The sequence below is a fragment of the Podarcis erhardii genome (assembly GCF_964252035.2).
Source record: "Podarcis erhardii genome assembly, chromosome: 8".
Classification (NCBI taxonomy): domain Eukaryota; kingdom Metazoa; phylum Chordata; class Lepidosauria; order Squamata; family Lacertidae; genus Podarcis; species Podarcis erhardii.
The window spans coordinates 13,374,747-13,394,189 of NC_138499.1; positions in this window are offsets into that span (position 1 = coordinate 13,374,747).

A 19,443-nucleotide genomic window follows, 5' to 3' on the forward strand; every position below is an offset into this window, starting at 1 on the left:
GAAGAGTTGGTAGAAGAAGATTGGAAGAAATTTAAAGACTATTTACAGAAACACTGTAAAATTAAGGAATGTTAGAAGGATGCGGGAATGAAGTTATGTGGTTTTAGCAGTAATGTTATAGAATTAGGTAAAATTGGATTATGAATAGGTGGGAATGTAAAGTTACAATATATTAAGATAAATTACTAAGATAAAAGCAAAAATGGAAAGGATTTGCTGAAATTGCTAATTGAATTAGAATACAAAAGAGGGAGGTGTGAGGAGGTCTGGGAAACAAGTAAATGAAAGACAAGACATGGAAAGACTGAAATGTTTTTAATTGTTTTTATTTTTTGTATTTTGTATTTTCTTTTTCTTTTCTTTTTCTTTTTCACTTTTGTAACGTTTTTGAAACTTTAATAAATATTATTTTTTAAAAAAAGATAATTGTTTCACCTAACTCACTACCTGCCTTTTGTCACCACCTGTCATTTAAATATTTGGCAAATCAATCAATAAATACATAAACAAATAAGTCACATTTACCCCAGCCATCAGCCGCATAACATGACAGTCCCTGACGACAGCTTTGCAAACTTAAAAGACATGAGGCAAAAGGAAAAGAAGGTGAGGAGGCAAGCAGCAAATGTACGCATCATAAAGCTACAATTTATTTTATCATGGTCAGCTTGGATGGATCATTTGATGCAAGGAAGGAGCCAAACGGCAGCTGATCCAATGGATTGGGTCCAGCAGTCTCATCTCTCCCTCGGCTGTAGTCAGAGCAGGATTTGAAAAAAGAACTGAACAAGAATAAGAGGTCTAGTTGGGGTGGGCCTAGCACCAGGAGCCTCCCCTCATACATGGGGCCCCAACTCCTAGGTGTCGAGGTCCCTTTGTCTACTCAATAAAATATGGTCAGTGTAGACCAGGGGTCCTTAAACTACGGCCCGTGGGCCAGACACGCCAGGGTCCTGAACCCAGCCCACCCAGCAATTGCAGAATCCGCCGCTGTCTAACGGGTCTATGGCCTCAAAGGGCGGCAGCACCACCACCACCCCCCAGCGCAGAGGACGTGGGGGAAAGGGTGTGAGGGTCTCCTCGGCCCTCTTCCCTGTTTGGTGCTCCCTCTCTCACTCTAGGCCAGGGGTTGGCAAGGCTTACCTTGCAGTCACGAAATTAAAAGACGCCTGCTTCTTGGAAGGAAAGCAATGACAAACCTAGACAGCATCTTAAAAAGCAGAGACATCACCTTGCCAACAAAGGTCTGTATAGTTAATGCTATGGTTTTCCCAGTAGTGATGTATGGAAGTGAGAGCTGGACCATAAAGAAGGCTGATCGCCGAAGAATTGATGCTTTTCAATTATGGTGCTAGAGGAGACTCTTAGAGTCCCATTGACTGCAAGAAGATCAAACCTATCCATTCTGAAGTAAATCAGCCCTGAGTGCTCGCTGGAAGGACAGATCCTGAAGCTGAGGCTCCAATACTTTGGCCACCTCCTGAGAAGAGAAGGCTCCCTGGAAAAGGGAAAGATGTTGGGAAAGATTGAGGGCACAAGGAGAAGGGGACGACAGAGGACGAGATGGTTGGACAGTGTTCTCGAAGCTACCAGCATGAGTTTGACCAAACTGCGGGAGGCAGTGGAAGACAGGAGTGCCTGGCATGCTCTGGTCCATGGGGTCACGAAGAGCCGGACACGACTAAACAACAACAACAACCTTGCCTGGGCCGGTTCACTGCCGCAGAGCCCCCTCCATGGGTCAGATCAATTTCTGCGTCTGCGCAGACGCAATTTTCTGCGTTGATGCGATTTCCGGTGCTGCACATCCCCCAATTTAGATATCCATCTAATGACCATCTCATTAGCCAAAAGCAGGCCCATACTCCCCATTGAAATACTTAAAGTTTATGTTGATTAAAATCATTCTTCATTTTAAATATTGTATTTTTTCCCCTGCTTTTTTGTGCACCACAAATAAAATACGTGCAGTATGCATAGGAATTTGTTCATATTTTTTTCAAACTATGGCCTGTTCCCCAACAGTGTCTGGGGGACAGTGAACTGGCCCCCTGTTTAAATAGTTCAAGGACCCCTGGTATAAACAATATTGAACTAGATGGACCAATGGTTTGGACAGGGCCCCCCCCAAATGAAATACCTTCCTTGTTAAAGGCCACGCCTTGCGCACATTTTTTTAATCTGAAAGGGGGCTCTGAGGGCATCTGGTAGAATAAATCCTCACAGGAATGTTTGAAGGAAAGTAATCATTCTTTATAAAGCATGAGGCCATTCCAAAGCCCTGCTTCTTGCTTATTATCTCCATTTCACCCACCTCTCCCGTGTCCTTTCAGTTTTGTCTATCCCACGCAGGGTTTGTTTTGTTTGTGCCTGTTTCATTAAATTGGCATTTGGAAACTATTTCCCCCAGAATGCCACATCCCGGCATAGCCCACTTAGAGGCAAGTCCTCTCACGCATTTCCCTCCCTTTTGCATTCCTCTCAGGGACCGTGGGCATGCATGCAAGGAGAGAGGCTGCTCTCCGCCTCTGGAGACCAGTCACTACCCGACATCTTGCCCCCACCCCTGCTTGGTTTAATTAACATTACACAGCAGCTTGAAAAACCAAATGACTAATATTCACTTCATCCTAGGCTAGGAGTAGGCAGGGGGGAAGCAAACACACACACATTCTTTTGTATATGAGATTTATTTGGCAATAAAGGAATTTGACCTTTTTAGAAAAAAGAGAGGATGGGGTGATCAAAATCCTCAGTGTTGAAGTGAGGAGTTTTGACAAATGTCTCCGTGCAAGTCAGGCTCCTGAAAGATTTCAAATGATGCCTCCTGCTTGAAAATGAATCTCTTTCCCCAAATTCTGCTTTCAAGTCTTTGCTTATAATTTAAATGTATTCATTATCTTGATGTTAAAGAATTGCCTGATACTGTCTGGAGAGCAAAGTATTTGCTGAATATATCAAGGCCCTACATTTAAAGCACTCTGATGATAAACAGCCATAGCTTTTCCCAAAGGATTCTGAGAGCTGTTGTTTGCTAAGGGTGCTGAGAGTTGCTAGGAGGTCCTGATTCCCTACAAAGAGCTATGATTCTTAGAGTGAGTTAACAATCAATCTCTCTTCCCAGGGAACTCTTAAGAAAAACCCTAAGTCAGGAATCACCAACACAGAATCAAAGAAATCTCAGCCAGAGCATCATGACAGATGGCCATCCAACCTCTGCTTAAAAACCTCTGAAAGGAGAGTCCACAACCTTCTAAGAGGGTCCATTCCACCCTAGAACAACTCTTACTGTCAGAAAGTTCTTTCATATGTTCAGTCAGAATTTCCTTTCTTGTAACTTGACGCCATTGGTTCGGGTCCTACCCTCCAGAGCAGGAGAAAATAAGCTTGTTCCCTCTTCCATGTGCAGTCCTTGAGATATTTGAAGATGGCTATCATATCTCCTCTCAGTCTTCTCTTTTCCAGGCTAAACATACCCAGCTCCCTCAACAGTTCCTCACAAGGCTTGGTTTCCAGACCCTTGATCATCTTGGTCACTCTACTCTGCACACGTTCCAGCTTGCCAATATCCTTCTTAAATTGAGGTGCCCGGAATTGGGCACAGTATTCCAGGTGTGGTCTGATCAAGGCAGAATAGAGTGGTACTATTACTTCCCTTGACCCAGAAGCTATACTTTTGTTGAAGTATGCGTGGTGCCCCTACAAGTTGATGTTGGACTCAAGTGCCTCTCATCAACCGCAGCCAGCATGGCCATGTCATGACTAAAGTCTTTGAGGGCAGAAACTGTAAAATGCTGGAAGATACTAGTTCATTCTAGAAGGTTCTTTTCTTTTTTTACTGATACAGTTGGAAATGTTATGCTTTATGTTTTGGTGATCTCGAAGTCACACTGAGCCAGGAGAGATAAATTTGTGTGCTCAGCAAGCTGGTCATTCTTTCTTGCTTTCATTTTCAACCTCGGACGTTTGCAGATTTCTCTGAAGTATTATTTTATTTTATTTTATTTTATTTTATTTTATTTTATTTTATTTTATTTTATTTTATTTTATTTTATTATTTCATTTTATTTTATTTTGGTAATGACGTCTTTCTCCTTTAGTAAAAGTTCCTCTTTTACTTGTGAACCTTTGCATGTTTTATTACTACAAGACTCCAAATATACTCCAAATATACGCTTCAGGCAGAGGGCATTCTCGGTAGTGGCACCCGCCCTGTGGAATGTCCTTCCATCAGATGTCAAGGAAATAAACAACTTTCTGACTTTTAGAAGAAATATGAAGGCAGCCCTGTTTAGGGAATTTTTTAAAGTCTGGTGTTTTATCCTTTATTATTATTATTATTATTATTATTATTATTATCATCATTAATTCTGTCGGGAGCCACCCAGAGTAGCTGGGGAAATCCAGCCAGATGGGCGGGGTATAAATAAATAAAAATTATTATTATTATTATTATTATTATTATTATTCAACTCTGCTATTCATCAGGACATGGAGTAGCAAGGATTTTAGGCTGATTCCCGTCAGGCCAATAGTCAGGGATGTTGGAAGCTGTAATCTACAGCCTCTGGGGGGTGTTGCCTTGCTCACTGTGGATCTGGTTCACATTATCTTGAATGGGATCTGAGCCATGCATTGATATAAAAATAGTAGGCTTTTACTAGTTATCAAATCTACTGATTTTTATATCTTTATGCAACAGAACGAAATCATCGACGCTGACCTCCCAGAGCAGGAGATATGGAAATGTCTGTAAAAATATTATTTCAGGTCATGCCAGGAAGTGACACTGTTGCATAAAGCGACTATTCAAGCTCTCCTTAATCTCCTTGTGCTGCAAAATGAGCAATGAAGGAGCCAAAGTCTCCCTAGAAGTACTTACTGTACCTGCTCTTTGCTGATCCTGACATTCCCTAAAGCCGCCTTATCCTCCCAGGGTATTAAGCCATTGCTGCAATCACCAAGAGCTTTTTTCAATGGCGAGCTTGAGTCTTTTGGCTGCAGTTTATCAGTAGCATTCCTTGTTGGGGGTTTTGTGCATTACAGAAGAAACTTAGAAAAACTTAAAATGAAGAAAGAGGAAATGGAGGGCAGTGGGGCCTAAGGAGAAAAACAGCACAATTCCATACTTCTGCAGCAAAGAAAGTTTAATAGTCCCAAGTTTGAAGCACGAAGGACAGTAGTTGACAGAGAGCATTTCCATGGGTGGTAAGAATCCAGCCCAACTGCAAGGCTTGTGGAGCCAGCAAATAGCTATTAAGATGGGGTGTACTGATTGCTTCATAATTTATTTTTGCTGTTCTAGCCCTCTACATTGTATCCAATTGGCTGTGCAATGGCTCCAGCCAAATCCCAGATCCCAAACCAATTGGAGCTCTGATTTAGGTCAACCTGGGATTCATCCGGAGTAGGTTAAGGCAGTGCCAGATCAGATTGGGTCCAACTGGAGCAATCCTGGGCTGTCAAAATGGGGGGTTGTTGGGCAACAAGGTTGTGCACCTCCAGCCCTCCTGATAGCACGTTTAATCAGGGTTAAACACGGTTTTAAATTCTGATTAAACCCTAATTAAAGATGGTGCAAGGTCCCCCATTAGATTTGGGGCCTGGATTCAGGTCCGGATCACACACACACACACCCCAGTTCATCTAGGTCAGATCAGGGCTGTCCCAAAGCACCAGATCTGGCGCTGAATTAGATCAGGAGATCTGTGCACAGCCTCAGTACCCAAGGCTGCTGACAAATATAATGCCTGAATCACTGCAATCTTAAACAAAGCAACAGTTCCATGTGCTGACAGTTCATAAATGAACTTCATGGTGCCCGTTCAGTATTGTTCAGTAACCTCTGTTGCACCTTGGATGGAACCAGGAGAAATTATTGTGTCAGGTGTTGGGTGTCTTAGTGGCTTGAGAGCCAGTGTGGCGTAGTGGTTAAGAGTGGTAGACTCGTAATCTGGTGGACCGGGTTCGCGTCTCCGCTCCTCCACATGCAGTTGCTGGGTGACCTTGGGCTAGTCACACTTCTTTGAAGTCTCTTAGCCCCATTCACCTCACAGAGTGTTTGTTGTGGGGGAGGAAGGGAAAGGAAAATGTTGGCCGCTTTGAGATTCCTTTGGGTAGTGATAAAGCGGGATATCCAATCCAAACTCCTCCTCCTCTTCTTCTTTGAGAAAGTAGATAGAATGAGAGATTAGCAAACACCAAGGCACTGAGAAATTACCTGAGTAATAGGGTTGCCATATTTCAAAAAGTAAAAACCATGACACCCCAAAACTGTTGAGCTTTTTTTTACACAAACTACAAACTCCAAAAAAAACCCAGGAATTTTTGATTGACTTGCCTAAGATCCAGGACAAAGTGACGCCTTTCAGAAATTCCCCCCTGGACGTCAATTCCGCCTTGGAAATCCCAGTAATGTCAGGGAAAATCCGGACATATGGCAGCCCTACTGGGTAACGAATAGGTAATGTAGAAGTCACTTTTTCCCACCTTCAGAAGGCAGAACATAGTCATCAGGGTTGGTATGACATCAGAACCATATGTAAGAAGGGAACTCAATACAGAGCTTCGATTTTCACCAGAGGCACCATGTTTCTTGTAACATGTAGTTCAACTCATCATTTAAAGCATTCCTGGAAAGGTTAAAATGGTGCTTAAGTCTCAGGCAGTCCCTGGGCATAAAACCATAGAATCACAGAATTGTAGAGTTGGAAGGGACCTCGAGGGTCATCTTGTCCAACCCCCTGCAACGCAGGCTTCTCAACTAAAGCATCCATGACAGATGGCCATCCAACCTCTGCTTAAAAACCTCCAAGGAAGTCCACCACCTCTCATGTGAGTCTGTTCCACTGCCAAACAGCTCTTACCATCAGAAAGTTCTTCCTGATGTTTAGTCGGAATCTCCTTTCTTGCAACTTGAAGGCATTGGTCCTACCCTCCAGAGCAGGAGAAAACAAGCTTTTCCCCTCTTCCATGTGACAGCTCTTGAGATATTTGAAGATGGCTATCTCTTCCTTTCCAGGCTAAACCCAGCTCCTTCAACTGTTCCTCATCAGGCTTGGTTTCCACACCTTTGATCATCTTGGTCGTCCTCCTCTGCACACAGTCCAGCTTGTCAACACCCTTCTTAAATTGTGGTGCCCAGAATTGGACACAGTATTCCAGGTGTGGTCTGACCAGAGCAGAACAGATGGAATATGATTTCCCTTGATCTGGACACTATTATTATGTTCCTGCATGGTAAGTCATTACTGGAATGGCAGCCAGTGACTTTGCCTGGCCTCTGGGGTCTGACATAGTCATCCACAGTGAATGGGGCAGCGGTCGCAGTTAATAACTTGGTGAATGGAAAACCAGCCTTTAAAAGCACCACACAATGGAAAGCAGATAGCGTGAAATAAAGTAGATTACTTCTTTCTCTTTCCCCTGCTTTTGCTATCTAGAGGTATTGGTGTCAACCATCTGTAAGCGCCCATTGTGAGAGGCCCACATTCCTCAAAGGGAAGATTTCAACTATTAAATCCTGGAGCAGCGGTTATGAAACTGCAATCAAGGGAGTAATCCCTTGCTAATATGCAATCCTATTTTGGGCCTCAGCGCAAGATACGTCAATTTCATTCAGCGACATGGCTGCTTTTTCCTGAATAGCATAGCAGGTTACTGGATTATATAAGGTAGGGATAGCTGTTTATACCTTGCAGTTTCTGCAGATATGCAGAAAAAGTAAAAGAATTTTTTTTGCTGAAAAAACACATGGAGTGGAAGAAGATTCCACCTTTCTAAGACTCATAGTCTTTCTTTCTTTCTTTCTTTCTTTCTTTCTTTCTTTCTTTCTTTCTTTCTTTCTTTCTTTCTTTCTTTCTCCTTAGCCTTATAGTTGAAGCAATGCAACAGTCAGCAGCTACAGTACTGGTCTTAGGCCTGGGAGACTGAAGGTAAACATAGGATGAGCCTGGGACACTCGTGTTCTCTCAGCCTCACCTACCTCACAGAATTGTGAGGATAATAGCAAGAGAACCATGTGGTATGCTGCACTGAGCTGTTCTGAGGGCAGATGGCTTGACAACTGTAATAAATAAAAAGTAGAGCCTGCACAAAAAAACTTGCAAGTTGAGGTTTCATGTACAGGGTTCCAACGAACTGGGCATGCCCTTTTCCTGAATTTTCCATTTCATTCCCTCTTCCAGTCTTCCCTCCCCTGCCCTGCCACCACCCAACATTCATAGAATCACAGAATTGTAGGACTGGGAAGGGAACACAAGAGACATCTAGGCCAGCCCCCTGCAATGCAGGAATCCTTTGCCCAATGCAGGGCTTGAACCCCTGACCCTGAGCATAGCAGACAACTCCTAGGGGCCAAGGTCCTTTCAGCACCTCCAATAAAATATTTGAGGGGCCAGGGCCCCCCATAGTTGATGGGCATTGTCATTCAAATGGTGTGCATGCTCCCTGTCTTGTGATCAATTATGTGGGGCAAGGCTTGTTGTTGTTGTTTAGTTGTTTAGTTGTGTCCAGCTCTTCGTGACCCCATGGACCAGAGCACACCAGGCACTCCGGTCTTTCACTGCCTCCTGCAGCTTGGTCAAACTCATGTTGGTAGCTTCAAGAACACTGTCCAACCATCTCGTCCTCTGTCGTCCCCTTCTCCTTGTGCCCTCCATCTTTCCCAACATCAGGGTCTTTTCCAGGGAGTCTTCTCTTCTCATGAGGTGGCCAAAGTATTGGAGCCTCAGCTTCAGGATCTGTCCTTCCAGTGAGCACTCAGGGCTGATTTCCTTAAGAGTGGATAGGTTTGATCTTCTTGCAGTCCATGGGACTCTCAAGAGTCTCCTCCAGCACCATAATTCACAAGCATCAATTCTTCAGCGATCAGCCTTCTTTATGGTCCAGCTCTCACTTCCATACATCACTACTGGGAAAACCATAGCTTTAACTATACGGACCTTTGTTGGCAAGGTGATGTCTCTGCTTTTTAAGATGCTGTCTAGGTTTGTCATCGCTTTTCTCCCAAGAAGCAGGTGTCTTTTAATTTCATGACTGCTGTCACCATCTGCAGTGATCATGGAGCCCAAGATCACTGGCTTACCTGCCCCCCCAATATTTTATTCCAGTTGGAATCCCGACCCTGAGATTAAGAGTCTCATGCTCTACTGACTGGTCAACATTCCATGCCCACAAGCACTGGCTGCTTTTGGTTCTCCTGCTCCTTTTAGATTAATTCTTCCAAATAGGTTTTGTACTTTTGGGTTGTCCCCTCCCCCCCACCTCCTGATAACCTCCCTTGTGTGTGGGTGGTGCCATTTTGGCTACAGAACGGCAAAGATTTGTAGAAAATCAGTGACACCATCAGCATCCTAAGCTTTATACTCCCCAGTTGAGTTTGATACTGCTTTTAATGCACTTACTGCTTTGTACCTCTGAAGCTGCCTTTTACAGAGTCCATCCGGCCTAATGTCATCTGGTCTGGATTGTGGCAGTTCTTCAGTCTCAGGGTTTCCCACCACATGCCCCCTACTCTTTTGGCTGGAGAAGGCAGGGAGGAACTTAGAACTTAGGAAAACACCTAATAATAATAATAATAATAATAATAATAATAATAATAATAATTTATTATTTATACACCGCCCATCTGGCTGGGCTTCCCCAGCTACTCTCGGCAGCTTCCAACATCTCCCAACAGCTTCCAACATCTTCAGCTGCCTTCAGATGTCTTCTAAAAGTCTGGTAGTTGTTTTTCTCTTTGACATCTGGTGGGAGGGCGTTCCACAGGGCGGGTGCCACTCAGTGTCCGGGTAGAACAATGAGGGTGGAGATGCTCCTTCAGATATACTGGACCAAGGCTGTTTAGAGCTTTCAAGGTCAGCACCAACACTTTAAATTGTGCTTGGAAATGTACTAGAAGCCAATGTAGGCCTTTCAAGACCAGTGTTATGTGGTCTCAGTGGCGACCCTACTTTCATGTAAGGCAAGCACTCTATCACTGAACTATATCTGCCTCTCTTTACTTATGCAGCTATTGATCTCATTGTCATTTTATTATTGGATGTTTTAGGACAGCTGCCTTGAAAGGTAGATTAGAAAGGCGGGCTAGGCATTCACTCATTCATTCAGTATGGACAATGATAACTGGTCACTGCCAGGTAGGGATGGATGAATCTGTCAATATTGGTTGCTCTCAGTTCCTCGTTTTTCTGGTCCTAAACACAGTTTGTTGCATTTCCACATCAGTTTGTGAATCTTTAAAAAATAACCACATGAGAACATACGAAGATCCTGCTGGTTTCAAGCCCGTTTCCAGTTCCCACAGTGATCATCCAGATACTTGTAGGATGCTGTCAGGAGCCAGAGTCAGAGGCAAGTTAGTTATAACTGATACACGGTGTCAGTGAAGTTAAGTCAAAGAAACCAGAACAGGCCTAGTGTTCTCAGCAACTCTTCCTAGTAGGTCAGAGTCTTCCAAACTGTGTGTCACAATACTTTATGGGCCCTACTTTTAATTATGGAAATCTGGCAGACTCGATAAGAAGGAATATGACCATCGTTGGGTTGGAGCTCCCCCGAGAACTGCCTTTTAATATTAAAGATTATCAAGAAGATCAACAGATGGGACATGAAAAAGACTTAAGAGCCTCGGATTTAAGATCTTCAGGTTGATGGACTGTTGTAAGCTGATGGAACTGTTGGTATGGGCCAAGACCGGGGAGGGGAGACGGTGAAAGAAAATTGGGAATTTAAAGTGTATATATCAAGATTTTTTTAATAAAAAAATTGCTTTTAATGAGAGATGGAGAAATCGTGGAATGGAATTTTTATGACCTTAGGGGAAATGTCTTAAGAGAACAAGTTTAAATATATTAGTTAGGATAAAAACAAAGATGGAGGATTTGCTGAAATATCTATTTGAACTAGAAAACAAAGAGGGGAGGTGTGAGGAGGTCAAGGAAATAAGTCATAGAAAGAAAATCATGTAAAGGTTTAACTTGTTTTTTTCCTCTTTTTCTTTTTTGATTGTATGTATTTTCTAATTACTTTTTTCCTTTTTATCTGTTTTTGCTTTTCTCCTTTTTTACTTTTTCATTTTTTCTTGGAAATGTCCTGTTTTTCTGTATTGTGTTTTGTTTCTTTTCTTTTTTGTAATGTTTTAAAACCTGAATAAATATTATTTTAAAAACAAAAAAACAAACTGTGTGTCACAACACGTTAGTGTATCGGCTGCAGTGTGTAGGTGTGTCGCATGAACGCTCCCTTCTGGAGCTGGTAAGGTGTTAGTTTAACCTCCAGTTTGCTAATAAAACTGAATTACTCTTTCGTGAAATGATGTGTGTCTAAAAAGTGTGCCACCAACATGAAAAGTCTGGAAAGCTCTGCAGTAGGTCTTGCCCCAATGAGGCAGTTGTGAGGACAGAAGGTCTCTGCCTTCCCAAGTCCCTTCCTCTCTGGGGGTTTTCCCAGGCAACCTAAGGCTCCTTCGTTTTGTCTCTCTTTGCTCCATCCTCTTCATTCCTCTCTGTGTTCTAGGAGACCATTGAAAAGGGGAGCTGGTTACAGCAGGAGGGAGAGCTTCCCTGGCTTCTTCAGTAGCCTGCCTCCACTCTGTATCTTGAACATGAGGCTTCTGATTCTGGACTGCTCTCTGTTGCCTCTTCCCCTTCCAACATCTCCTCCTCCTCCCAGTCTGCTCCCTCTTTTCCCTCTGACCACCCATCTTTGTCCCACCAGGAATCCCCTGGCTCTGAGCCTTCTTCCCCTGGGGGTTCCCTTGGGGCTTCCCCAGCTAGTGCCTCCCAGCACTACTTTGCATCCAGCCAGTCCATGACAAGCAAGCAGGGCTGTTCAGAGAAGGGTTCCACTGGGTGCTTCTTGCCCAGGGGCATCCCCAAATCTGGAGTCAGCAGTCCAGAATGGAAAGACACCAGAATGGATTGGGCAACTAATCTCTGCCATGTGGCTCCTGTATACTAGGGGCAGCCATGTGCAATATTGGAGCATATGCTTGTAATATACTCCCTTTTTAATTACAATGAGAAAAAAAAATTCTGGGGCACAGAGCTTGCTCTGGATTATATTTGTGGATGATTAGATGGATGAGATTTCATTTCTGAGCTATTCAAGTGTGAACTTTGGTGACATCTCAGATACCACAAAGAACACCTATTTGCATCCTCCATTGTGCTTTCATAAGTAGTTTTGAATGATTTAGGAGGAGGAGACTGCTATGGTGAAAAAGAAACCCAAGAAATCCAATGAGCATTGGGATCTGGGCACTTGAGCTTGTCTGGATCGGAGCCAGTGCTTAGAATTGCTTTTACGTTTCTCATCGATGCTCGTATTGATTTGAGCTCCTCCATACTTTAAGGCTTATTTTGGAACTGCAATTGAAATCAATCAGACTTACTTTCAAGTAAACATGTCTAGTACTGAGGAATTTCTTGGCCTCTTAAGGGGAAGACATAATGTTTGAGTGCCATCGCTCTGCTGATTTCAAGTGGTCAGTCATCGATGACAATACGCTCACCTTGGAAATTAAAACAATTGGAGATTACTTCCTATGAAGAAGAGTTGAATCAACTGAGGATCCGATTCTCCTTCCTGAATCTAAATTCTTCTGCTATTTTTTGTTTTGTTTTTACTACTCAGTTTCTTTCTAAAATTGTTAGGTAGTACAAAAGAAATACCATGCAATTTATCCCCCACAGATTGAGAGTCCACACAGATTAAGTTGCTGCCCAATTAAGAAAGCAGCATATGACTCACAATGCAATGAACAGCTCATGTAGTAGTATGACACCATACTGTTCTGCTTCTCCCTGGGCCCCCTGAGGAACTACAGACAAGGAGTCCAGGGCAGGTTGCTAAGGAAGAGTGCCATCTTTTTTCTGGGCATAGATAGCATGATTTCAACCACTGTATGAGAAGCAGAATCGGAGTAGGTGAAACATCACTAGGAGGAGCACCATCATGGGAGACTAAAACCCTGGAGGATGTTAGAATTCCTGCTCCGTGATTGCAGTCATAGGATTCTTGTCTGTCACATGACAGACGGTGTATGTTTTGACTGCACAGAGTGGGAAGTGACGGAGACGGGATGTTTGTGTTACTGTGTTCCATGAAGTGGGACTATTGTCCTTTGTTCTTTCTCTTTGCTGTCTGATGCTAGAGAGAGAGGGAACCATGTTGCAGTGCTCTGTGTGTGTTTATATGTAAATAAAGTAGATTAGCCAAAATGCTGAGTTGCTGAGGTCTGCTACTCAAGCTGCGAAGACTCTGCGGATCCCTAAGTGCGACGATGTCTGTTGGCATTGGTCGCTGTGATGTTCGGGCTGAGGAAAGCTTTTGAAGCTCCCGAACAATCGACCAGGAGGGAGAGAACAGTCGGGCATGTGTTTCTGCCATGGTCCTACTCAAGAGTAGGACAAGCTCCTGGCAGAGACATGGTATCTCTACGCATGTTTCCATTCCCCCACCACTTGGTCATGTTGAGCATTCCTGTATGTGCACATTAAGGTTTTGGGGATCCAGCAACATTTGGGAGGCTCCCTGTACTTTCTAGTAGAAAAATAACCATAGAATTTTAGAGTTGGAACCCCAAGGGTCATCTAGCCCAATTTGCTGCAATGCAGGAATCACAGCTAAAAGAAAATTCCTGACAGATGGCCGTCTGTATGGGAAATGCATCTGGAAGACCAAAATGTATCAAGGAGTTAATGATCTGACACGGTTACCCTTCCTGCCTCTGTTTCTTTCTCCTCCCTCGCTCTTGTTAAGTTTTTGATGGTGTGAGAACAGTCTTTAATGTCCTGAGAAAGTTGGGAGGAGGTGAAGACCCACACAGCTGCCTTAATCAGTTGTGGAGGATAATGCTGGGTACCTTCTTTGATGTTGGACATTGTTTTGGGAAAGTGAGGCATTAGGAGGGGGTGGCTATTGCATGATCTGCACGTAGCCAGTCTTGGAAGCCACACAGGGTATCTGTAAAATCGGACGGTTTGGGCAGAGTTTCTTTGAAGCTCATGCATGGACTGATTGGCCGCAGGGCTGTGCAAACTGAGGCTACTTGGGGGAGTCGCTTTGCTGCTTCTTGAGGGATTCCAAGTGGCAGATTGAAGTGCTTGCTTGGTATGTACATATTGCTTGATGTTTTGGAACAAAACCTTTAATCTTCTCACTCACTTGTATATTTTGTATTGCTTCTGAATCTCATTTTGAAAGAACCACCTTGCCTTTTCCTGCCAACCTAGCACTTTGAAAGAACATCAGCGTGCAAGTAGATAAATAGGTACTGCTCCGGCGGGAAGGTAAACGGCGTTTCTGTGTGCTGCTCTGGTTCGCCAGAACTGGCTTAGTCATGCTGGCCACATGACCCAGAAGCTGTACGCCGGCTCCCTCGGCCAATAAAGCGAGATGAGCACCGCAACCCCAGAGTCGGTCACGACTGGACCTAATGGTCAGGGGTCCCTTTACCTTGCCTTTGGCAAGACACCATCCAACCTCTGTTAAAAAAAAACTTCCAATGAAGGAAAACCTGCCATTTTCTGAGGTAGTCAGTTCCACTGGCAATGGTTCTTACCTATGCCCCTCCAGTTGCTGTTGGTTCTCCAGCTCTCAATAGCCCTGTCAGACAGCATGGTGGATAATCAGAGATGATGTGAGATGTCAGGCCACAGGTTTCCCATTCCTGCTTTAGAGGAAGAGAATATGTCCTCCTGCCACTGGAAGAGTAGTGTTACAAAAGGCCAGAAGTCCCTATCTGGGTTCTAAATATCCTATGCTACACATAGGCTATTCTCTTCAGGCTATAATATCCAAAACAACATATTATCTAGGGTTTCATTTACAGGTCATGCGGACAGGAGATGCTGTTCCTGTGAACGTATACCCTTTCCCCACTGAACCCATAATGTAATGTGTGGTGTGATCTCTCCACATGAACACTTATACAGAGATGATCCAATGCAGCCATACACATAGAGGATCTCCCAACTGTTTTGAGGGGGATGGATCACTTCTGGATAGCCAGGTGTCTCAGTGGAGAACCTGTGCCACAAGTTTCACCATTAGCATTGTGGATGAGGTGGACTTTTGGCCAATCTGAATTGGTCCAATTTTCTCCTAGGAAGTAATGTGTCTCCTCCAGATGTCTCAGAAGATAATGCCCATCACCCCTAATTGTTGTGCAAGCTGGGTGGTGCTCATGGGAGCTGGAATCCAAAACCTCTGGAAGAAACAAGTTGGGAAAATCTGGTCTAACTTCTGAGCAGAGCGTTGACCTTTTGATCCTTAAGGGAAGTGGCTCTTTTGAAAAGTATTCTGTGCAAAATGGAAGCTGCTCCCAATATAGCAAGTTCAAAATTGAAAGTTGCACTGAGATATTGTATGAGGTTGCCTCAGAAATAGAGCTAAAAGCACCTCTTCAAGGCACCAAGCGAGACACACTATCTGCCTTAAATTAATGCTTTCAGCAGCAGCAACAACAACAACAAGCATCTTAAAAACATTCTATTTCACTTCAGCATTATTCGTTAACTGCCTTATCTGATGCACCTCCACGGACTGAAATTGGCATCCAGGTGCCTTCTTATTTATTTTCAAAACTCCAGGTTGCCGTTCCATTAACATCTATATTGACAAGCTTATTTTAAGATAAGCGTTTTCATATCTGATCTTCCTTACAAGGGATTTAAGGCTGTGGTTGGCTCTGTAACTACACAAGGAGCATAATATTCGAGTTCTGCATATCTAGAAGAAGAAACGCAGATGATGACATCATTTTCTGGTCCAACATCTGCTGGCATAAGAGTGTAAGATTTAGATAAGAATGTAAAGCTCTACTTAAGCAAGTGCATGCATTCTGAGATACAAGGGGCTGTGATCATTAGGTCTACCTTATATTCTGGAGGTAGACTGACATCACTCTGGCTACTACCGGTTTAGTGATTGAGTTTTAATTTACTGATAGTGTCCATTTTGTGTTTTTAATACATCTGTATTCTGTATAAATGTGGCCTATTTCACATTTTAATGCAAACCTACTTAATTTGCATTTCATAAAAAAAAATACACTGACAAAATTACAGGTATCATTTGAAGTTCACACTTCTGAATTTTGCAATACTCTACCCAAACGATGTGTACAAAAATGCACATATTATTTATCATATGCATATCCCATCCTTCCTTCAAGGAGCTCAGGAAAACGAAGGTTTTTTTAGGGAAAGACCTGCCAAAGAAGCTAAAAAACATCTTTATGTATGTGACAACGGCGGCGAGAGTTTTAATAGCACAAGGATGGAAGACTGAGGAAACCCCGATTAAAGAAGTATGGCAAGAGAAATTGATGGACTATGCAGAACTGGCAAAATTGACACATAAACTACAGGACAAGGATAACTGTGATTTCAAAGATGAATTGGAATTTTTTACAAAGTGCTTAAAGATGCAACAAAGTGAATTGGACTCCTTGGCAGGTTTTGAATAAACACTCACAAACTTTTTGTTGATAATAACTAGTTAGATAAATTAAGGATATTTACAACTTTGTAACATGCAGAGAATAGCATTTACAGAGAAACCAGAGCCTGGAACAGAGGGAAGTCGGGGGGGAAGGGGGGTTGTTTTATGGGAGGGAGGGGGAGGGGGAAATGGGGGCAGAATTAAGGATGGTATGTTTAAAGATAATATATTTTGTTTAAATTCCTAATAAAACTTTTTTAAAAAAGGAAAATGAAGGTTTTTTAAAAAGTAGTTTTTAAAACTACTCTGGGAAGTCTAACTTTGTGAGGGGAATAGGGGTCTCCCAATAATTCTCAGCACCCTCATTAAAGCAGCAGAAATATGAGATGATTGGACTCTTACTGAACTCGAAACATGGGTACCCACAACAAAAATTTTAAAAATTCAGCAAAATATTTGGATTTTATTATATGTATTGGTATAATTTGGATTAACTAATGTGATATGATTAGATTGTTAAATGGAAAACTTAATAAAAATCATTTTTTTAAAAAAACCTCTCAGCACCCTTAACAAACTACAGTTCCCAGAAATCTTTGGGTGAAGCCGTGACTTTTCAGAGCGGTATGATACTGCTTTAAAGGAAGCTAACAGCAGCAACCCTCCACTTGCAAAGTTGGGGAGGGGGGTGGGAGAAGTTTCTAAACATTTCTTTACAATCTTCCTTTATGCTTTTTAGCTGGAAGAAACATCATTCTTGCGAGACGCTCTCAAGAGAGTTGGAAGAGCTTTGCCTTTTCAGCTTTCAAACCCTAAAATAATATTTGTTTTCCCCCAGACACGCTTCTTTTCTGCAGAATGCTGGCGAAGGGCATGTCATGTCACACAAACCAATCTGGTTGCCTCCTGGCAGCAGAGTCTGGCTCTGTGGCCATTCCCCCACCCCACCCCCACCCCACCCCCCATCGCAAACTCTGCTCTCAATTAACTTTGAACTGAATCAGCCCAAGGCAGTAGATATGCAGCTGCAATCCTATGCAGCAGGGGTGGGGTGGGGGACTAATGGTTTCATTCTTGGAGTGAAATTCCCCTCTGTACAACTTTCTGGGGGCCACATAGCATTAGTTGGTGGAGCAGAACTGGGTGGGGCCAGAGATACACCATTCTCAATATGTCATCCAGCCAAGAAGGAGATATTGCCACAGGTCAAGGATACATTCCAGCAGGTAAAATCACTAGAGAAGCATCGAGAGCAGGGCTTGAGAGATGAGTGGCCTGGGCTGGGGGCCAGATAGAAAGGGCTGGAGGGCCACATCTGACACCCCCCCAAACCTGAAGTTCACAACCCCTGTTGTAGAGGAGCCAGCTTTCTTCAGTTAATGCTTTCCCTGTGTGAAAATTTAAACATCACAATCATATTTAATATCGATAAACTGTGTAGCCTTACCTGTGGAGCCTTACCTGGAGCTTAACCAACCACCTGAGGGGGGAAAAAGACAAAAATGAGAAAATAAATTTAGATTGTAGGGGTTTGTCCTAGGCAGTTGGGGTCGTTGGACAGGACCCCTCTTTCCTAAAACCCACACCATCCATTTATTTATTTAGTTATTTGGTCCTTCCATTCCATGTATGAATCGCTTCCTACAAAACAATCTCGACGTGATTTAACAAAACCTACATAAAACCATTTCACACATAGAAAAATGGCAAAAAAATCGAAAACGATTTTCACACATAAATGTCATCCATAAAAGCAATTAAAACAATTTCAAATGCAGTACAGATGCAAACTAGAAGAAAAATGTCCTCTTAAAAGGCTTATAGAAACAGGAAGGTCTTCAGAAGATGCTTTAAAAAGGCAATAGAAATGGTGCCTATGTCTTCTTTGGCTAGAGGGAGTCCCAAAGGATAGATGCCATGGCACTAAATACCTGATTCCTCCATTGTACAGAAAGAACCTCCTGTCATGGGTGCTCTAGCTGCGATTCCTGCATTGCAGGGAGTTGGACTAGATAACCCTTGGGTCCCTTCCATCTCTACGATTCTATGAGATATTAGCAGGATGCCCTGTCCTACAGAACCCAGGAACCAGTTGGCAATATAAGCAATAGGTTAGGCATGGGAAAACTTGTTCGGTCAGTGGGCCAGATTCTTATGTCCCATTGCTGCTGAGCCAGATTTGGCCAGTGCTGCCCACCTGTCAGTCACCTGATGTCATGGTGATAGCAGCTGATGCTGTGCTTTGACGTCCCAGCTCCAGAAGGGGCTGATAGGAGTTGGAGTCTATCCACATCTGGAAAGTCTCCAATTCCCCACTCCTGCACTAGGAATTTGAGCGGGACTTAGCTGGATTGAGGACATGGGTGGCACTGTGGCCTAAACCACTGAGTCTCTTGGGCTGGCCGATCAGAAGGTTAGCAGTTTGAATCCCAGCGACGGGGTGAGCTCCCGTTGCTTGGTCCCAGCTCCTGCCAACCTAGCAGATCAAAAGCACGCCAAAAAGTGCAAGTAGATAAACAGGTACCACTCCAGCAGGAAGGTAAATGGTATTTCCATGCACTGCTCTGGTTTCGGTGTTCTGTCGCACCAGAAGTGGCTTAGTCATGCTGGCCACATGACCCGGAAAAACTGTCTGTGGACAAACGCCGGCTCCCTCAGCCTGTAAAGCGAGATGAGCGCCGCAACCCCAGAGTCATCTGCACTGGATTTAACTGTTAGGGGTCCTTTACCTTTTCTTTTTTAGCTGGATTGAGATCCTTTTACTTCTAGTTGTCTGAGGTGGGGGGGGGTTTCCTTAACACAAATGAAATTTTGTGCTCCATTAACCCATAAAATAAACGAACTGCCGACTGTTTTCTTTTTCTGTTGAGGATTTAATTAAAATCATTTCAAATGAAGGGCTGAGAATTGTCTGCTGGGAATTTCATATTCAGGTTTTTTTATTGTTTTCCATGCAAACAAGTAAACATAATGATACATCAGACTCCAGTGTTA